The sequence below is a fragment of the Apis cerana genome, linkage group LG5 (assembly GCF_029169275.1).
Source record: "Apis cerana isolate GH-2021 linkage group LG5, AcerK_1.0, whole genome shotgun sequence".
NCBI classification, from domain to species: domain Eukaryota; kingdom Metazoa; phylum Arthropoda; class Insecta; order Hymenoptera; family Apidae; genus Apis; species Apis cerana.
The window spans coordinates 6,024,497-6,045,171 of record NC_083856.1 but is presented as its reverse complement, the minus strand read 5'-3'; the positions used below and the strand labels follow the sequence as shown (position 1 = coordinate 6,045,171).

Genomic DNA, 20,675 nt, shown 5'->3' with positions numbered 1-20,675 from the left:
GTCTCTCTGTTAAAATTTTTAGTGCCACCTCTTTACACATCATATTCTCCTGTTAAAAAGTCGGAAATTTGGGCGAAAAATTTTAAGAAACTTTAAGAATTGTCTCTCTGTTAAAATTTTTAGTGCCACCTCTTTACACATCATATTCTCCTGTTAAAAAGTCGGAAATTTGGGCGAAAAATTTTAAGAAACTTTAAGAATTGTCTCTCTGTTAAAATTTTTAGTGCCACCTCTTTACACATCATATTCTCCTGTTAAAAAGTCGGAAATTTGGGCGAAAAATTTTAAGAAACTTTAAGAATTGTCTCTCTGTTAAAATTTTTAGTGCCACCTCTTTACACATCATATTCTCCTGTGAAAAGTCGGAAATTTGGGCGAAAAATTTTAAGAAACTTTAAGAATTGTCTCTCTGTTAAAATTTTTAGTGCCACCTCTTTACACATCATATTCTCCTGTTAAAAAGTCGGAAATTTGGGCGAAAAATTTTAAGAAACTTTAAGAATTGTCTCTCTGTTAAAATTTTTAGTGCCACCTCTTTACACATCATATTCTCCTGTTAAAAAGTCGGAAATTTGGGCGAAAAATTTTAAGAAACTTTAAGAATTGTCTCTCTGTTAAAATTTTTAGTGCCACCTCTTTACACATCATATTCTCCTGTTAAAAAGTCGGAAATTTGGGCGAAAAATTTTAAGAAACTTTAAGAATTGTCTCTCTGTTAAAATTTTTAGTGCCACCTCTTTACACATCATATTCTCCTGTTAAAAAGTCGGAAATTTGGGCGAAAAATTTTAAGAAACTTTAAGAATTGTCTCTCTGTTAAAATTTTTAGTGCCACCTCTTTACACATCATATTCTCCTGTTAAAGTCGGAAATTTGGGCGAAAAATTTTAAGAAACTTTAAGAATTGTCTCTCTGTTAAAATTTTTAGTGCCACCTCTTTACACATCATATTCTCCTGTTAAAAAGTCGGAAATTTGGGCGAAAAATTTTAAGAAACTTTAAGAATTGTCTCTCTGTTAAAATTTTTAGTGCCACCTCTTTACATGTCATATTCTCCTGTTAAAAAGTCGGAAATTTGGGCGAAAAATTTTAAGAAACTTTAAGAATTGTCTCTCTGTTAAAATTTTTAGTGCCACCTCTTTACACATCATATTCTCCTGTTAAAAAGTCGGAAATTTGGGCGAAAAATTTTAAGAAACTTTAAGAATTGTCTCTCTGTTAAAATTTTTAGTGCCACCTCTTTACACATCATATTCTCCTGTTAAAAGTCGGAAATTTGGGCGAAAAATTTTAAGAAACTTTAAGAATTGTCTCTCTGTTAAAATTTTTAGTGCCACCTCTTTACACATCATATTCTCCTGTTAAAAAGTCGGAAATTTGGGCGAAAAATTTTAAGAAACTTTAAGAATTGTCTCTCTGTTAAAATTTTTAGTGCCACCTCTTTACACATCATATTCTCCTGTTAAAAAGTCGGAAATTTGGGCGAAAAATTTTAAGAAACTTTAAGAATTGTCTCTCTGTTAAAATTTTTAGTGCCACCTCTTTACACATCATATTCTCCTGTTAAAAAGTCGGAAATTTGGGCGAAAAATTTTAAGAAACTTTAAGAATTGTCTCTCTGTTAAAATTTTTAGTGCCACCTCTTTACACATCATATTCTCCTGTTAAAAAGTCGGAAATTTGGGCGAAAAATTTTAAGAAACTTTAAGAATTGTCTCTCTGTTAAAATTTTTAGTGCCACCTCTTTACACATCATATTCTCCTGTTAAAAAGTCGGAAATTTGGGCGAAAAATTTTAAGAAACTTTAAGAATTGTCTCTCTGTTAAAATTTTTAGTGCCACCTCTTTACACATCATATTCTCCTGTTAAAAAGTCGGAAATTTGGGCGAAAAATTTTAAGAAACTTTAAGAATTGTCTCTCTGTTAAAATTTTTAGTGCCACCTCTTTACACATCATATTCTCCTGTTAAAAAGTCGGAAATTTGGGCGAAAAATTTTAAGAAACTTTAAGAATTGTCTCTCTGTTAAAATTTTTAGTGCCACCTCTTTACACATCATATTCTCCTGTTAAAAAGTCGGAAATTTGGGCGAAAAATTTTAAGAAACTTTAAGAATTGTCTCTCTGTTAAAATTTTTAGTGCCACCTCTTTACACATCATATTCTCCTGTTAAAAAGTCGGAAATTTGGGCGAAAAATTTTAAGAAACTTTAAGAATTGTCTCTCTGTTAAAATTTTTAGTGCCACCTCTTTACACATCATATTCTCCTGTTAAAAAGTCGGAAATTTGGGCGAAAAATTTTAAGAAACTTTAAGAATTGTCTCTCTGTTAAAATTTTTAGTGCCACCTCTTTACACATCATATTCTCCTGTTAAAAAGTCGGAAATTTGGGCGAAAAATTTTAAGAAACTTTAAGAATTGTCTCTCTGTTAAAATTTTTAGTGCCACCTCTTTACACATCATATTCTCCTGTGAAAAGTCGGAAATTTGGGCGAAAAATTTTAAGAAACTTTAAGAATTGTCTCTCTGTTAAAATTTTTAGTGCCACCTCTTTACACATCATATTCTCCTGTTAAAAAGTCGGAAATTTGGGCGAAAAATTTTAAGAAACTTTAAGAATTGTCTCTCTGTTAAAATTTTTAGTGCCACCTCTTTACACATCATATTCTCCTGTTAAAAAGTCGGAAATTTGGGCGAAAAATTTTAAGAAACTTTAAGAATTGTCTCTCTGTTAAAATTTTTAGTGCCACCTCTTTACACATCATATTCTCCTGTTAAAAAGTCGGAAATTTGGGCGAAAAATTTTAAGAAACTTTAAGAATTGTCTCTCTGTTAAAATTTTTAGTGCCACCTCTTTACACATCATATTCTCCTGTTAAAAAGTCGGAAATTTGGGCGAAAAATTTTAAGAAACTTTAAGAATTGTCTCTCTGTTAAAATTTTTAGTGCCACCTCTTTACACATCATATTCTCCTGTTAAAAAGTCGGAAATTTGGGCGAAAAACTTTAAAAATTCGTGCTCTGTTAAGATTCTTTAGTGCCACCTCTTTACATATCATATTCTCCTGTTAAAAAGTCGGAAATTTGGGCGAGAAACTTTGAAAATTCGGTCTCTGTTAAAATTCTTTAGTGCCACCTCTTTACATGTCATATTCTCCTGTTAAAAAGTCCAAAATTTGGGCGAAAAACTTTAAAAATTCGTGTTGTGTTAAAATTCTTTAGTGCCACCTCTTGACGTATCATATTCTCCTGTTAAAAAGTCGAAAATTTGGACGAGAAACTTTGAAAATTCGGTCTCTGTTGAAATTCTTTAGTGCCACCTCTTTACATGTCATATTCTCCTGTTAAAAAGTCGAAAATTTGGGCGAGAAACTTTAAAAATTCGTGCTGTGTTAAAATTCTTTAGTGCCACCTCTTGACGTATCATATTCTCCTGTTAAAAAGTCGAAAATTTGGGCGAGAAACTTTGAAAATTCGGTCTCTGTTAAAATTCTTTAGTGCCACCTCTTTACATATCATATTCTCCTGTTAAAAAGTCGAAAATTTGGGCGAGAAACTTTAAAAATTCGTGCTGTGTTAAAATTCTTTAGTGCCACCTCTTTACGTATCATATTCTCTTGTTAAAAAGTCAGATATTTTGGCGAGAATCTTTGAAAATTCGGTCTGTATGGAATGTGAAATGGGAAAAGCAGGAATTAAGGAAAATAAATATACACTTTTGTAGAGTGAAAAATATTAATTTTTATTAATTTTTATAGTTTTTATATTACATAGAATTTATACAATTTATATATTATATTCGTATTTATATTCTTACATATATTTATACAAATTATACAATTTATTTGCTGTGTTCTATACTTTTTTTATAATACATACAATTTGTACAATTTATATTTTACATTCGTGCATACATTCTTACATACATACGTACAAATTATACAATTTTATACTGCATTCATACGTACATTCTTACATACAAATACGTACATTTTTTATACTGCATTCATACATACATTCTTACATACAAATAAACAATTTTACAATTATATAAATTATATAATTTTTATACTGCATTTATGCATACATTCTTACATACAAATACATACAAATTATTCTATTTTTATATTTCATTCTATATATTTTTTACAATACATACAATTTATATAATCAATACATATTTGTTATTTCTCTTGATATAACGCAAAATGCACTTAGCATCTTCTTTTCTCTCGTTGTTAATTGTGATGTACACTTCTTAATATCCTTGTTTTATATTGTTTTATCTTCATAATCCTTTCTCCATTATACAAAAAATTATACAAAAAATCTGGTCCTCCCTGATTTCATTCTTCATCGTCATGAGCCATATCGTCGACTAATGCTCTTCTTACTATTACGTCGCAATTATGGCAAATAATATCTATAGTTAAAATGCTTCTCGCGTTGATACTGTTTTCCTTCAGCAAGATATAATGTTTGCAATTGTGCAGCCGTGATCCTCCCACGCATACATAAGTCATTATCTTTGCAACGATCTTCGTTCGCGTGTTAAATATTTAAAATTTGTCCCAGTTGTTGCACGATACGTGGACTCGACTCTTTCCAGTGGTACAACTCGACGATTTGCGATCTAGACGATCGGAAACTTCTATTCGTGCATGGGAATGGATTGAATCTTTCGAATGGCAAATTCATGGGCGAGATTCGGTGACGTTACAATCAACGGGTGTGTGATGGAACCTCTGGTAGAACATTGGCGTACGTGTCTAAGAGACAAAGATAGTTTCAGCAGGGAACCGCGATTGACGATCCATTCGACGAAAGCTTCGTACGAATGGAAATGTTTCGATTCGATATGTGCCACTCCAGAGGGATGTTTCCGCTTCAGAAATAGCTCGACGATGTTTTGACGATGAACTCTACAAGTTTTAATTTCCCTGGTGAAGAGAAAAGGGCAAGGGATCCAATCGTGTTTTTTCTACATATTTGCTTTTTGCGCTCGAATACCTTTTCGATAAATCTTGTTTATATAAACAGTTTCTCTTACAGAATATTTAATGATAAAACAATGTTATAACAATTTATAAAACATGAAATTCTTTCTTCGTTCGATAATTTCAATTTTCAGTTGAATTATTTTTAAAAAATTTATAATAAATTTTATCCATCCTTTTTTTCATATCCATGATACTTGATTCAATTATTTATATTTTTATTCAAATACTATACAAATTTTATTAACAATCAATGTAAATTTTATTAAATTCAAAAAAAAAGAATCATTATTAAAATTAATAGATGCATCGTAAAGAGAGAAGAGAATGTCTTTTTATTGCCGGTGCCTTTTATTTCGATTTACCGAGAGTTTCCTGACAGGAACAAGCTCCGTTATGCATTCGCCACGAAATTTCCAGGGAACGAAGCTTTACGAGCGGAGAAACGATTTCGTCAGTAATGCTCTCTCGGGATGCACAAGCGCTAAAAGATGATCGTAATTCGTTTAAGGCTCTCCTATTATGTAGGAACCAGTCTTGGTAATTCGACGAAATCGCGCGATGATACCTTTCCCGGTGAATAGTTTGTTCACTGTTGAGGAAAAGAGAGACGATGATCCTCTTCGGAATGAAAAATAAGAAAATTATTCCTCGTTTGTTATTATCCCTATATTTTCTCGTAGAAATGTTTGAATATGCAACTAAGATCGAAGAGAAATTTATTTGAGAAATAAAAAAATATTATGTATAATTTTCTTTAATAAAATATCTATCATATATTACTGCATAAATGTAAAAATACACAATTGAAATCGAATACAAGGATTGTTTTTGGCAAATTTTCAAATTGTCCATTTCAGATCAGATTTTATTGCCTTATAAATTTATTCTGGTTCATCGACTTTTCTACGAAAACAGAGTTTGAATAGTTACCATCGAAGAGATGGAAACGAGAATCCTTTACAAAATGGAAAATAAAAAAATTTCCATTCATTTATTATTTTTATCTTTTTCTTTCGAAAGAAATTTTCCAGATTCGCTGTTTGAGAATACCACAATTATATATATATTTATAAAATTCTCCACTTTAGATCAGAGTTCGTTGTTCCAGAAACTTATTCACCGGTCTTTATCGATCTTACTAGGAAAACAAAATGCAAAGTTCGAATATTTCTCATGCGAGTTCGGCTGATCGAAGAATAACTTCGAGGAACAGATTGAAGTGCATTATCGAGGTTTACTTTGAACAACGCAAGAATGAAACTTACCAACGTATTCACCACGGGTTGACGCTTTCAGGCGGCTCCTGGCGAACATCTTTCTCCTCGGCGGCGAAATCACTATACCAACATCGAAATCAGAACTCGAAGAATCATGTTTCAAAATATCTGTAAAATATCGATCACCTCTGGTTTCATTTTCGCGAAAAAAACGGATAAATATTTTATAATCTTTTCTCTTTTCTTTTTAATAAAATGCACATGAATATTGTAGAAGAAAATATATATTTGCCTTTTCTTACAAAGAGAAAAATTTCTCCATTTCTAGAGGACAAAAAAATTGAAAATGCATCTATATCACTTTTTCCACCACACTGTTTCTCGTTCCAATATTTCTTTTCCAACAACGAGTCAGAATAAAAATAATATTACCAATTATTCCTAAAATCTTTCTAACACAAATACTTTTAAATTGTTCTATTTTAGATATATAAATTACAGGATTACATTATAAATTTCGTTTTTTACAATTCTATCGACGAAAACGTATATCAACTGAAATATGAAACTCGAGGTAAAAATTCACACGTACAAAAAAGTTCCACGTACCGCGAAAATTCCACGCACGCATCGAATCGAAAATTCTCTCTTCTCTCGTCGCTCGAGAGGAAAAAGAGGATCGAACGGAAAGGAAAGAAAGAGAGAGAGAGGGGAAAAAATGGATTAACCAGCCATGTGTTGAAACAATCACAAGGACTGGAGAACCAGGTCACCAAGATCGAAACGCGCCTCGGTGATCCGTGTCGCGGGAGGAAGTCCAGGAAGCAGGAAGTCCATTTAATCTCGCGCCGTTAGGCGGAAGGCGAAACGGGTCGAACACGGTTCGCCCGTTGATTCGACGTCGAACTCATGCCGGCTGCGAAACTTTTTTTTTATTCATCATTGCCCCCCCAAGGGGCTCAATCACGCGTGTGCACACGTATTAAAGGAAAATCGATCTCGTTCGGTGCACTCTCGCGGTCGACTCCTCCCCCTTCTAACTTCCTGTCCCTCGACACGCGGAGAGTGGATACAGAAATTTCCTTCTGTTGGGAAAGTTGGAGAGTCTGGGTTCGAATGGAGGAGTCGATGGATCGGTGAAAATCGAGATATTATTCAGAGATCGATTTTTTTGGAACCACGGAGGGAAATCGACCCTCGATCCGTGGTTCGAGCAAGGTGGCGGATTTTTTATGTGGATGGAATAGATTAGGGCTCGAAAGTTTGGTGCCGTCCTGGATATTTTTCACGTGGATGGGAAAGTCTTGTTCGAGATTTTGGCATTATCTCCTAGATAAATCTTGATTCCCTATTTTACTCGAATATTTTATTATCAGGGGATGGTTTGTTTTAGACACTTTTTCGAAGTGTATTATTATTATTACGATAACAATTCATATTACCTATCCAAAATATAAAGATATATGTTGAGGAATATTCTTGCAAACAGAAATGTCACGTTTCATCGGTATCCCAGATCCATCGATATCGTTTAAACAAATAACAAAACAGGAGGAAGATTAAATTTAAATCGCGGGGGACACAATATCCGCGTTAATAATCGATATATCTTGCCGCAACACCTTTTCGAAAAAGGGGGAGGGGGAGATCCATCCATCAACGGATGATCGTTAGATACTAGCCGCCTATCAGTCGCGGCGAAACGTTAATCCCATCGTCGAAAAGCTTAGCATCGATCATCCATCGTGAATCACGACACAACAATCGTAAGCAATTCCGTGTCGCCGTTTCGAAATATCACCCGGAAATGAAGGATCGTTCGATATTATTTTAAAAAAATCCTCCTCCCTCCCATACCCTCCCGAAATGGTTAATCGCGTGCAATAATCGCAAAACCCTTCCTCCGTTTGTTTGTTTGTTCGCCGTGTGTCGCGCTCGATCATATTTCACGCGTGATAAGCACGCGATAATCCGCGCACCGACAAGTATTCATTAACCGAATCAAACGGGCACCATTGTCCCCGTACGCCGCGCTGCACACTGTGTTTTGGATGGAGCGCGCCCGATTCTCTCGACTCACCTCCTCGACTCACCTCCCAATCCACCGCGAGCGCCCATATCGCGATAACGGTCCATCCATGGACCAATTAGCCGATCCGAGAAATTTCCGCAAGATCGGCACTGTTTCGGCTCGATTCGACTATTATTCGTACACGTTCCGTTCCGCGCGTATCGAGCGGATAATATCCGGATACGTGGCGTTATAATTTCGATGTAATTTCGCGATTAAGGTATTATTATTGACTCGTACTACTTGGAGGAATGTTGTTGGAGGAGAGGATGGAAGGGGGGATTCGATTTGACCGATCGTTTCGTAATTATCGTAGCGGCGCCATTCAGATGTCTTGGTACAATGCAATGGGTTGCGTCTGATGGATATTATATTATTGATCGGTACTACTCGGGGGAAGGGGAACAATGCGGAATGGGGAAGGATCTGATTACTGATTGTTTTTGATTGCTCGATCGATGGTATCGTCGCGGATCTGTTTTCGATTATTTGGATTTGTTCGTAATGATTCGGTAAATTCGGATATTATTGATCTGTACTACTTGGGAATCTATGACGATGCAGGATGGAAGATTGTTTATGTTAGTTCATCAATCCTCTCTTCAGTTCTTTGTAGATTTTGTACGTGATTTCCCGATTTTCATGGTGATATTATTGATCCGTACTACTTGTGGGACGATGAGAAATGGAAATATCTGATTGCGTTGTTTAGATTAAGTTGATTAAGTTGGTATCTTTATTGTTGTTGTTTGCATTTGAACGTTTTATACGGATTTTGATGGTATTATTATGCTTGGAATCTATGATAATTCAGGATGAAAGGATTCGATTACATTGTTTACGTTACTTCATCGATGACCTCTTCATCGTCATTGTTGAATTGATTATTTTAATATGGATTTATTCATATTTCGTTTTTCGAATGAATATTATTGGCCGACACTATTTGCATAAATGATATTGAATCGAACTTATTTGACTGATCATTTCCTAATTATTGTTGCACCGCAAATGTTGAAATACATTCTGGCAATATTATGAAATCCATTTAATATTATTGATCTGTGCTACTTAAATGAAATAAACAATGCGAAACGGAACCATCTAATTATTCTGTATGAATTATTTAACGAAACGTTTCCTCTTATTATCATACAGTACCAGGATATCCTATATCATTTCGGATATCTCGATCAATACAGATATTCTTGCCTCTATTATTGTTTGGACAATGAAACAATAGATATTTATACGTGAATCGTACAATCTATACAAAAATGAGATAAGAGTATCATATTTTTCGCACTTTTGTGTAAAATGTTTTTCGAATTCAACGACCGTTAAAGATAAAATAGATTCGATTCGCAGAAAGAAAAAATAAGAATCAAGTCTCGAGTTGTGCGCTCGAGAAACGATAGAATGTAATAGTCGAACTCAAACAGTAAAGTATCCGTATAATTCATGCTCCATGCATTAACTATGTGTTTCGTGCATACGTTAATAATACTAAGAGGAAATTCTCGTTTCGCTTGTTATTTTACTTTGCAACGAATTAATTATAAATTCTCTTCGTCTAATGCACTCAAATAAAATGGCATTGCCCTGAATAATCGAGGAATAATTGGCGAATTATTCTCTAAATTGTTTTCGATAAACGATTATAATTAATCCACGATGGATTTTTATAATTTAATTTACTAAATCCTCGATTTCCTCGATGTAATCGTTTACACACAGTATAATGCGATAATAGGGGTAGAAAAAATTTTTCACCGATCTTATCTCTATAATAATCAATTAAAACGCGTGGACTTAATCCTCTTCATTAAAATTCCCCGATTTGATGAATGGAAATTTATGGAATCCGAGACGCGATATCTTTGGTATAAGAACTTAAGCATCTTGATTTTCACAATCTAGATCTCTGAAAGATTTAAATTGTTATAATTGACATTTAAATTTTATCGTATCTTATATCGAAAGAATATATTTCTTAAACAATTTTAATTTCACATCAACTATCCTTCATTAATTAATATTAGTTCACAATTAGTGTAGCAGTATTGTGTTGAACTTTCCAAATTTCTACTAAAACAAAAAATTAAATCTATTTTCCTACTCTCTATTTTCTAGAGATCCCCAGAAATGGAACTAGACTTTCTCAACGCTTTCACGATTACTAAAAATTAATAATAAACTCATTAGTACCAATGTTGTGTTAATAGTTTTGCAAATTTCTCCACCAAAAGAGAAAATTAAACCCAATACCTTCACAGTTACTAAAAATTATTAGAAACTGAGACAAACTGAATCATTTATAATCCATTATTTACGTCCAACTCGATAAAAAAAATAATTACCATTCGAGCCGTTGAAAAGGATTAATCGCTGGACGAGATTTGTCATTTGAACTTATCTGTTGACGCATCTTTTATTTATGACCGGCTATTAACTATTCTCCCCCATGCCGTACGTTTTACGAACATAATCTCGCAACATGATCGCGAAGTTTCATTCATCGTAAACAGGTTGAACCGTCGACCTAGCATAATACCTCTCGAAACGAATAGGGGAGCACTTGTCGCTTCCGCTCCAATAACGAGCGTCCCCCTAATTACCGCTAACAGCCTACAATTTTTCACTTCGTTCAAAACTCCCACCATCCGATGGCGAACACGCGATGGCGCGTATCCTGAGCTCGTTAACTTTACACCGACTCACTTTTAAGGATTCTGAAATACCAATCAATGGTATTTTTATAACAAAGCTTTGAATCTATTGCAACAAATTTGTTTGCATTATTTTAATTTTTACTATAAATTATAGCTTGTTGAGATCTTCATTCAAAAATTTTAAATAACGATCGATTTTCTGAATGATTTGATTGATCTTCCTTTCTAAAATAACGATAATTTTATCTTTAAATAAGAATTTAACAATAATCTAGTGTATCGTAGATTGATTCGATGATGAAGCTTTGTTAAATTTGTAGAGATAAAGTAATATTGACTACCTTTCATTTTCATTGATAAAGATTAAGTTGATGATAAAATTGGCAATTCTTAAAAATCATCGAATATGAATATAGAATTAAATATTAATCAAAATTCTACGAAAAAAGAATTAAGAAGAATAGAAATATAGATAAAATTGGAAAGAGGGGGAAAAAAACTTTCAAACTAATCACAAATGGCTATTCGAATCATTACGTTTCGTTACTTCATCGAGAATTGTCGAGAAATTGAAAAAGTATCAACGCTTAACTTCATCAACCATTCCATTACAGATCAGAAGAGATCAAGGGTCCGCAGACTCATCATAAAATCGAGTCTCCCCGCTTTTTCTTCATCCCGAGGTCACGACCCGCTTCGAAAACAATTCAACTTGATCCTACTGTAAAACTTTTCCATACTAGCTCTCTCCAGACTTCTGTCTTGAGTCTCGAACGCTTCAAGATTTATCACTGATCCAACATTTATCATCGAACTTCCGCGAATAAATTTATAGGTTTATCTCATCGTGTCGAATTCAAGCGAATAAGTTTAGCCAATTAAAATTTTTTGCATCGATTCATCGTGTCATTATTTCAAAGGAATATAATATGCAACATTCAAATTTTAATCGTTCGATATTATTTACTTGTGTATAATTTAAATAACGAAAAGTTTCTTATATCCAATTTTTCCAAAATGCTGAAACAATAATTATATCAATTATAAAAAAAAATTCATAATTCCTTTTCTAAACGTATATTTTTAATACACACATTTTTTCAGAATGTTTAAAATAAATATATAAATATCGTAAAAATTTCCAATATTTATATTTCCCTATATTGATGTATCTTTAAAATCTCCATCATTATAATGGGAATGGTACGAAGAAGATTCGAGAAGGGAATAATAAAGCATGAAACGGTACGATGAAGTTTACCACTTTGATAGCCGCAAACCACCGAAACTCAGCCAGCTGTAATCAGTATTCCGGTTAAGCGACGCCACTTACAACGATATCACGAGCCATCCAATTATTACAAGGATAATGATCACGATCCCCCTTTATCCTCGAAACGTCGTGACGTACGTAGGAATCGGAGGTGGAATTTATATCCAACCTCCCATATAATATCTCCATAGAGCGATAGAGACGCGCTACACCGCAGAGGGTGGAGCGAGTTTCCAGCAAGAAGGTTGTACCTTCAATCTATGGTTGCAATTTTTCTGTGTTATTCGTCCGACTGATTGAATCATCGTGGCCGATGAAAGCATGGATGGAACAGCTTAACACGCTGCGTGGTTGCTCGCGATAATGGCTCTTTCATGGGAGGGGGGGTGAATGTGGCGAGAAGGAGGGAAGCTGGCTCGAGGATGTGAGATTTTATATAGCGAGGATCGAATTGAACGTCCATACGTGATTTTTTGAGATTCGAAATTGGAGTTTTATATATATTATACTATATTCGTGATATATTTTTAGGAAAAATTTTAAAAAAAGAAACGAATAGATGGAAGAATTAAATTTTCCGATTCCTCGCCTCTCTTTTATTACCTCTAATTAAATTTATAATTATTTAATTATAACCATATATTTTTATATTTAATTTATGTAAATCGAGAAATATTGGTTCTGAAGGTTTGTCTCTGAAAATAATTTGCTTTTAAATTATAAAAAATATTATATTTGAGGATCGTATGAGCAGAACATGGAAAGCTCATTTTTATTAATTTCTTAATATTGACGTTATTTACGGCTAAGAGATAATATTTTTATATAACAGAATTGAAAAGAAAAATAATTTTTATTTAGAATATAATCTCAATAATGTCCAATAATTGACAAGAAATATTGAATTTTAAAATTCGTGAAAAAGTACATACATAATGTAATTTTCCTAAATAATTCCAAAATTTTAAGAATAGAAATGTACACATTTATCTTCGAATACATTAATAAGAAGCTAATAAAAATACGATACCAAGAAGAATATGTTGTTGTGCACTTATTTTTAAAATCACAAACTTCCGCACAAACGAAGTCAATCAAGCAAACTAACTGGTAATAAATTAATTCTCCCGGCATAAAGGACAGGTATCGAGATTAGAAGACGAAGTTCACTACGAAATCGACCTCTCCTTCTAATTATAGCTCCTAACTAATTGCACGATCCGTTACAGAATATTACCTGCAAGATACGACTTTCCAATAACGTGCACGGAATTTGAAACTTGTTCTCCGTACCATCAATCGTCCTTAGCTTCCATTGAAAACTTATTTAATTACGCTCGATACATAACTTCTAGTTTTTACTATTTATCTGTGAATAATAAAAATAATAATAATAAATATCTCGAATTAATATGCGGAGAAAATATTACACGTAAAATACGCGAACAATAATATCCATGTAAATAAATATAAATTGCAGAATATATCGCGTATAAATGTCATAAGTTGCATTATAGAATAATATAATAATTTTTTAAAAATTTTCTGCCGTTATTCGAAATGATTAAAATAAAATCAGAAAAATAATGTTGAATTATTACGTTATCATACATTTCTGTCGCGCAAAATTTTACGTGTTCAACAACTGTAACTTTTTGTTATGAACATTTATATCTCTTAATTACACAGTTGACATTTAATATATCATCCGATACGTAACATATATCCATAATAATATATCCACATTATTTATGTAAAATACCGTTCAAAATTGTAATTTTTTATTAATTATAACAAATATGTAATACCAAAAAATAAAAGTAGATATTTGCACAAAAATTTTTATCTCACTTACTTCAACGGATATACAGAACAGGGATGATTCTTTTTATTTTTCAAGCTTGAATGATGCTCAATTTTTTTTCATGCGATTATCAAATCGATTCGGGATATATACGTATCCCGAATATTTATCGACTTTTTATTAAAGGATATTTACGGTTCTCTCGTGAAAAACCACACTCGAACGATGAAAAAAAAAACTATTACTTGTGAATGGAAATTGAGTTTAGCTACGGAAGGATATCTGTATTAAAATTCTATCCGATCGTGATTTTATTTTGAGTTGAAGAGAATGAGAGGGAAAAAAAAAGAAAGAAAAAAAGGATCGAAGCGCAAACACGCGTTTAAATGATGAAATTATGAAATTTTTAAAATCTCGTGTAATTCGTCGGTAAATGTCACAGCGAATCTTTTTCATATGAATGCGATATTGGAATTAAATATGTGATAAAAATAAGATCGAAAAAAAAAAGATCGGAAATAAATTGGCGCGTTATATAAATTTTAAATCGAACGTTTTTCTCGAAATAAAATTTTCTATTCGCGCATGTAACCTGATTAATTTGTGCAAGATAAAGAGAGTTGAACTAAATAATTCCAACGTGATATAACATGATGAAAGATGCGTTTCGATTCGATTTCGGTACGAATAACATTTTCTTTGAAATTTAAATTTGATTCTGTCCTTTTGTGGATTATTAAAGGGGGAGGGAAAAAAATGTATAAAGCACGTGTAATGAAAATGTTATAAATTCTCGTTATGATTAAATCTGAATAATCACGTTATTTCATGATTACACGGCATAAAGTTAAAATCTTGAAAAAGAAAAAAAATATATACAACCGATTGATCAAAACGATCAAATTTATCGTGCTTCAAGAAAAAATTGCAAATTTCGAAGATTCTTTGAACTTTGGATCGATTAATTCTAACGAACCTAGATTTTCTCTGATAAATTTTCTCCGCTTCTATATTTTTTTTTTATCTAAGAACAAAAAATCCAAACCAAAGGAACCTCATTACCCCTGAAGTTTTACACCTCTCGGCTCATTACCTCTAATAATCCAAATTGACATCGTTGATGAGGGTCTAAGCGGGTAGAAAATCAAAGCCAATTCAATTTGCTTTTACATTATAAAAAGAATAAAAAGAAAGAAAAAGAAAGAGAGAGAGAGAGAGAATTAGGCCGGAAGTACACAAGCAAGGGACACGACACGCGCGCAATCTGCAAGAAGTTAATAAAGAAGGAACCCTCTGTCACTGAAACCTCTTAACGAACTTCTTTGTGTCCGGCTGCGTTAAACCTGTCATGATCGCTGAATAAGTTTCAATCAACTATTGCATAAATTTTTTTCAACATTTAATTTGTACGATATCCATCGATCAAATATTTATTCATTAACGAGAATTTTTTAATATTTTTAATATCAATATAACGTACGATTAACAAGGAATCTTTTCCTTGTCGAATTTGTCCATGAGAAATTATCAAAGAATCTCTTCCGTTCGACTAATGCAATTTTGATCAAGTGATTTCCAGTATTTCAAAATAAGTAAAATGGGTGAAATAGTGCGAACAGGAAGAACATCGTTTACTTTGATCAATCGATGAAAAGGGCTCTTTGTGTAAAAAGGGTGGTCAAGAGAAGGGTGATTGTAGGACACAGAAAACTTTTAAAGGCAATAAATTGAGCTTTTAGCTTGAGGGGGAATATTAAGGGTGACATTATGGAGTGTTTATATTTTGTGAGTACGTGGGGGAGAAAATCGAATATAAGTAAACGAGAAATGATTCGTATGATAAAGGGGAAGTGTGAGACAAATAAGAGGTCTAACAATAAATATGATTTAAGAAGATCTGGATAGATATTCCAAACTGTTACTGCAATAAAGTTTTCTAAAAAAAAAAAAAAAAAAAATACGTTGTTGACGATATAATAACAATTATATATCGACAAATGATTTTTTCTCTACAAATATATATAAAATTTTATTTATGCAATTGTTAAATCAATTTCTAGTTTTATAGAAATTTATATATTTTCATCGTACCACATTAATATTCATTGTCTGTATACTGTATGTATATTTAAATTAATAGATCTAATTATACGTACCCATTTATTTTCATCACATCCCTTTAACTATAATCGTTTAAAACCTATTCACGTACCATTGTACACGTTGCAGGTTGATAGATTTAACGTTAAATTTTCTATACTTATCCCTAACGATAGAAATTTTGCACTGTAATTATGCGATTCTGAACAGAATATTACGTCCAAGAGAATTAATTGTCAAACCCTATCGGCCACTTAACACGCCAGATTAATTCGACTTCCTGAAAACAGTCTTTCCTATCGAGATCGGCAGCCCTCCAATTCGTCTCGAAATGGAGGTATTTTAGAGGCTCCTTTGTACGTTTATCGCGAAATAATTAAGCCGATCAGGCCTATCCCTAAATTGAACGTCTGTTATAAAACGGTCAGAACAAACGAGCCCGTTTCAAATTTAATCTTGAATTGATTATTAAGGGAACGGGAACGATTAAATGGGGTGAAGATTCATATTTTCTAAAGATAAAATATCCTCGGAATGGGATCGAATAATCGTTTCAAATTTTCAATAATTTGTAAAATATTTGTATAATAATTCAAAAGTTCTTCATAAATGTAAAATTTTTTAATAATCCAAATATTTTAATTTATATCTCTACGATATTCAAAAATATACTTCAAAAAATTTCTGTATCCATTGATCCACCGCAATTATCTTTTATTTCTTATATAAAACAGAAATAAACCAATTATATAAACTATTAATATCTTTAAATTTCTACTCGCAATATCATTCACGATATTTTCACTTTCCAGAAGCATTTATCTCTGCAAAATTTTAAAATGCGTCGTACACCGAAATATTTCCATAAATATTTCCCAACTTCGAAACACTTCATAAATCCACGATATCGAATATCCATAATAAATACACATCCCTTCTCGTGCAGAGCAAAAATCGAGTTGAAAATACCCCTCGAAGAAAATATAAAACCCTTCTAAGCTACTCTCGACTCTATCTCTTCCAACTTCCGCTTCTTCGAAACGCGTGCCATCGCGAGCCCCACGATCCGAAACCGGAAGACGGCGTGCCCGGAGTGGCTCTAACCCGTTTCTTGGAACGCTCCACGACCCACAACAGGAGAAAATCTTCTTCTACGAGAGGTTTCCTTCCGCGTTCGAGTTCCGGGCGTTCCTTCACGGTAATTTCGCGTGAGGGGGCAGGGGTGGCGCGAAAGTTCGAAAGCCGGGGGCGTCCTCCGCAATAAAACGCTTTGCATCGGTCTCTCCTCTCCCCTGCGGGGCGAAATCTCATCTGGCCGCTTGGTTTCCCGAGGAATTCCTATCCTCTTGGTGAAAGAAATGGGCGAATGAAAAATGAGCGGACTCTTCGTGAGCGGAAGAAGTCCTAGGAAAACGGGAGAGAGGGAAGGGCATCGTTTCTGATACTTGGAAAAAGATGGTCGACGCGAAATGCGATCACGTCGTGGAAACAGCTTTGAAACTAATTTACATCGTGTTCGTGAAAAAAGATCTGGAAAGGGGAAGCAAGTGTGATAAAAGGAAAAATTGGAAATTTTGTAAAAAAATCGATGCGAAATCGATTAAGAGAAATTACGAGAAATGTTGGGGCTTTCGAGTGCAGTTTCGAGAATGTTTTATATACGAGTGTAGTTTTATCCACTAGGCAAAGGATAAAACTCTTGATGATAAATTTTTGAGAATCGAGAGTTATTTTTCGAGTGTTGAGATCATTTATTTGAAAGTAACTCTTACAATTAACTATCAAAAAATAACTTTCGAGATCAATTCTCGAAAATTTTATTCTCAAAGAAACGTGTTATTCACGTTTAATACGTGGAAAATTTTTTAAAATTTTTATTGTATAAACAATTGATTAGAAAAGATCACATTATTTAGTATATGAAGAATTATTGGAAAAGGACAATTCGATATCAAGTTTTGATATAGTAATCTATCGTTTTTATCATTTTTATCGTTTAAACGAATAGTAAAGAAAAATGAGAAAAAAAAATTATTAGGACACGCTGTATATCACGTTCATTATACGATGTTTTAAAACGTTCTTTAAAAGTTAACATTGAATCGAAATTGGATATCTGTCTCACAGTTGGCACACAAGTATCTCACGTATATCTGCCGACTTCATGGATTTTTGAAATATCTGTATTAAAAGGAGTCTCGACGTATTAAGCAGTGCTACGTTCTATTTGCTCTGACCATGTTAGATTTACGATGGATTTACTTGAAAATTTCCCTACGAAAAACCGTGAATCTTTGCGAAATCTTCACTTTTGCTAACATTAACTACATCTCTAAAATCTCGGTAAAATTTCGCTTTGGCCGTCTCTTGTGCGCATAGAATCTATAATAATTTTATTTAGAAATAGAACAAAATTTATTCAAATCGATTTTTCATTCCCAAAATGAAATAAAATCATTTTCATATGGTAAGTATAAATACGAATATTTAATGTGTACATGCACAAATATTAATAACAATCAGCTTAAATATCACATAAATAGAAAAAAAATAAATCAAGAATTAAAATTTAAAGAGATCCTTTAAAAGTTCTTTTCTTTTTTTTAAATAAATTTACTTAATAAATAAAGTGTTAAAATAAAGAAGTTATTTTATATAAAATTATAGAAGAAAAAGAAGATATTGAAAAAGAAAGTATTGATAAAATTCTTCTGAGACAGCGAATAATATTTTTATCTATGAAACAAGGGGCTTGAATTCGATGCCGAAGTGGATTCATATGAATGTTTCCTCCGTTTTATGCGTTTGATGCTTGTGTACCACCAGAGTTTGAATTATACAAAACAAAAGTACAGAAAACTCTGAGATACCATTGAAGTTTTGGTAGCGCAGTGGATAGCGTTCCAATCTACCATCAAATTGATCTGGGTTCAATTCTCGATATAAAACCTTTTCTGTTTTTCCTCTCGTTTTTGTGTGTTTTATTCTTTCTTCGTAACACGTAAAGTCACTTTTTCGATAAGAAATAGATAACTTCATGTAAAAAGAAAATTTAAAGAAAATGAAAATTGTTTTTCCAAGTTTTGTGTACAACTTATCCAAAAGAATTATAAATTCAATAGAAAATTTACTTTACATTTAGTATTACAAACATTTTAAAATGTCAATTTATGAAATATATTCATGAAATTTCGTGATAAAAAATTATCAGGAAAACTCGGAAAATTTATTATCTACATATCATTGTTCTATAATGATATTTCATAGAATAATATCACATATGTACATGATACTAATAGGAATTTTCCTCTTCATAAATATTAGAATAACCACACACATTTCAAATACACAAAAGTTCATTCTTCCATTGTAAATAGATAAAAATAGATACATATAGGAAAATAAAAAAGAAAACATCAATAAAAAGAAAAAATTTCTCTCATAGTTGAGAAATATAGTATAGATTCCCTTGGATGATGAAACGAAAAGTAGAGAGAAAAAGAAGAAGAAAAGAAGAAATCTCTCTCCAATCTCGAGGGATTCTCTTCCAATTCTACTACTTTCTCCGTGAATTTGACGTTTATATCGTGAGAATCGGAGAAGTGTCTTTCCATGGAGATTGAAGAGAAAGAGAAAGGCGAATTCACGCGGCGGATAATGGCGAAAGTACAATCACGAAAGTTTCTTACCGGTGATAACACTTTTCTTTCGCAGTGATAAGTCAGATATTCAAAAATCCCTAGAGAAGGAAACTCTCTCAAAATCTTGCTTTCTTGGTTTTTCGTGAAACTCCCTCTAATAACACGTCGTTTCGACATAGCTGATAAAGCTGATAAAGTTTCTATACGAAAGAGAGAATCGTTAGAAGTTTAGCGAGGACACAGCAGCAGCTGTATCAAACGACGAGAGAAATTGAAGAGAGTTTGTGTCAACCATTAACTTTAAGTTTCTTCTTCGACGTCTGTTTAATCTCGAACTACAATATAATCGAACAATGATAAATTCGAAAGCTTGTTTGTGATGAATGGCAAACCAGAGTTAAAATAGAAAATACAAACTAATTCGCAACTAAGAAAGTTTCGCGCTATGAAATTATTTCTTAATAACCTTGCTTCTTCCTCTGTATCTCCTGATATTTTTATTTTTATATTTTATAACGCACAATAAATCACTTTTCTCCATTTCCTTTCTAACTCTTGCCCATCCCCAGTCATAAATTAAAATTCCTTCGAAATTAGAGTCGGTAGATAATAATTCATTCAAATTTCCATCCATCGATATTCGTTCGTTCCAACTTTTCGCAATGTACTTTCCCCTCTTCCTATCTATCGCGCGCAAACAAACTCCATCGTGGGACGAGAAAGGCAGCAAAGCGTGGAATTCGTTATTTACGAGCTCGCATGGCACAGAAAATTTCACAGAGCCGTGGCTTTCCTCCGGTGTCCAATGATTAACTAACCCTCGAGTTTCGAATTCCAAAAGGAGGCCCAACTGGAATCTCCATCCGCGTAATCACTCCTCCGCGCGATCTTTTATTT

The 20,675-nt window shown here is 33.0% G+C and overlaps 1 protein-coding gene and 1 long non-coding RNA gene across 2 annotated transcripts in view; one reads left to right on the top strand and one right to left on the bottom strand.

Annotated features, from left to right (window-relative positions):
- Nucleotides 1-20,675, top strand: part of LOC107996525 (neural cell adhesion molecule 1-like) — a 245,986-nt gene that overhangs the window by 102,536 nt on the left and 122,775 nt on the right. The gene's annotated exons all lie outside the window — the stretch shown is intronic.
- Nucleotides 3,906-6,331, bottom strand: LOC133666153 (uncharacterized). Its single transcript, XR_009829881.1, has 2 exons — nucleotides 6,266-6,331; nucleotides 3,906-5,618 (listed from the first exon to the last, which is right to left on the bottom strand). It is a non-coding gene; the product is annotated as an uncharacterized LOC133666153 (long non-coding RNA).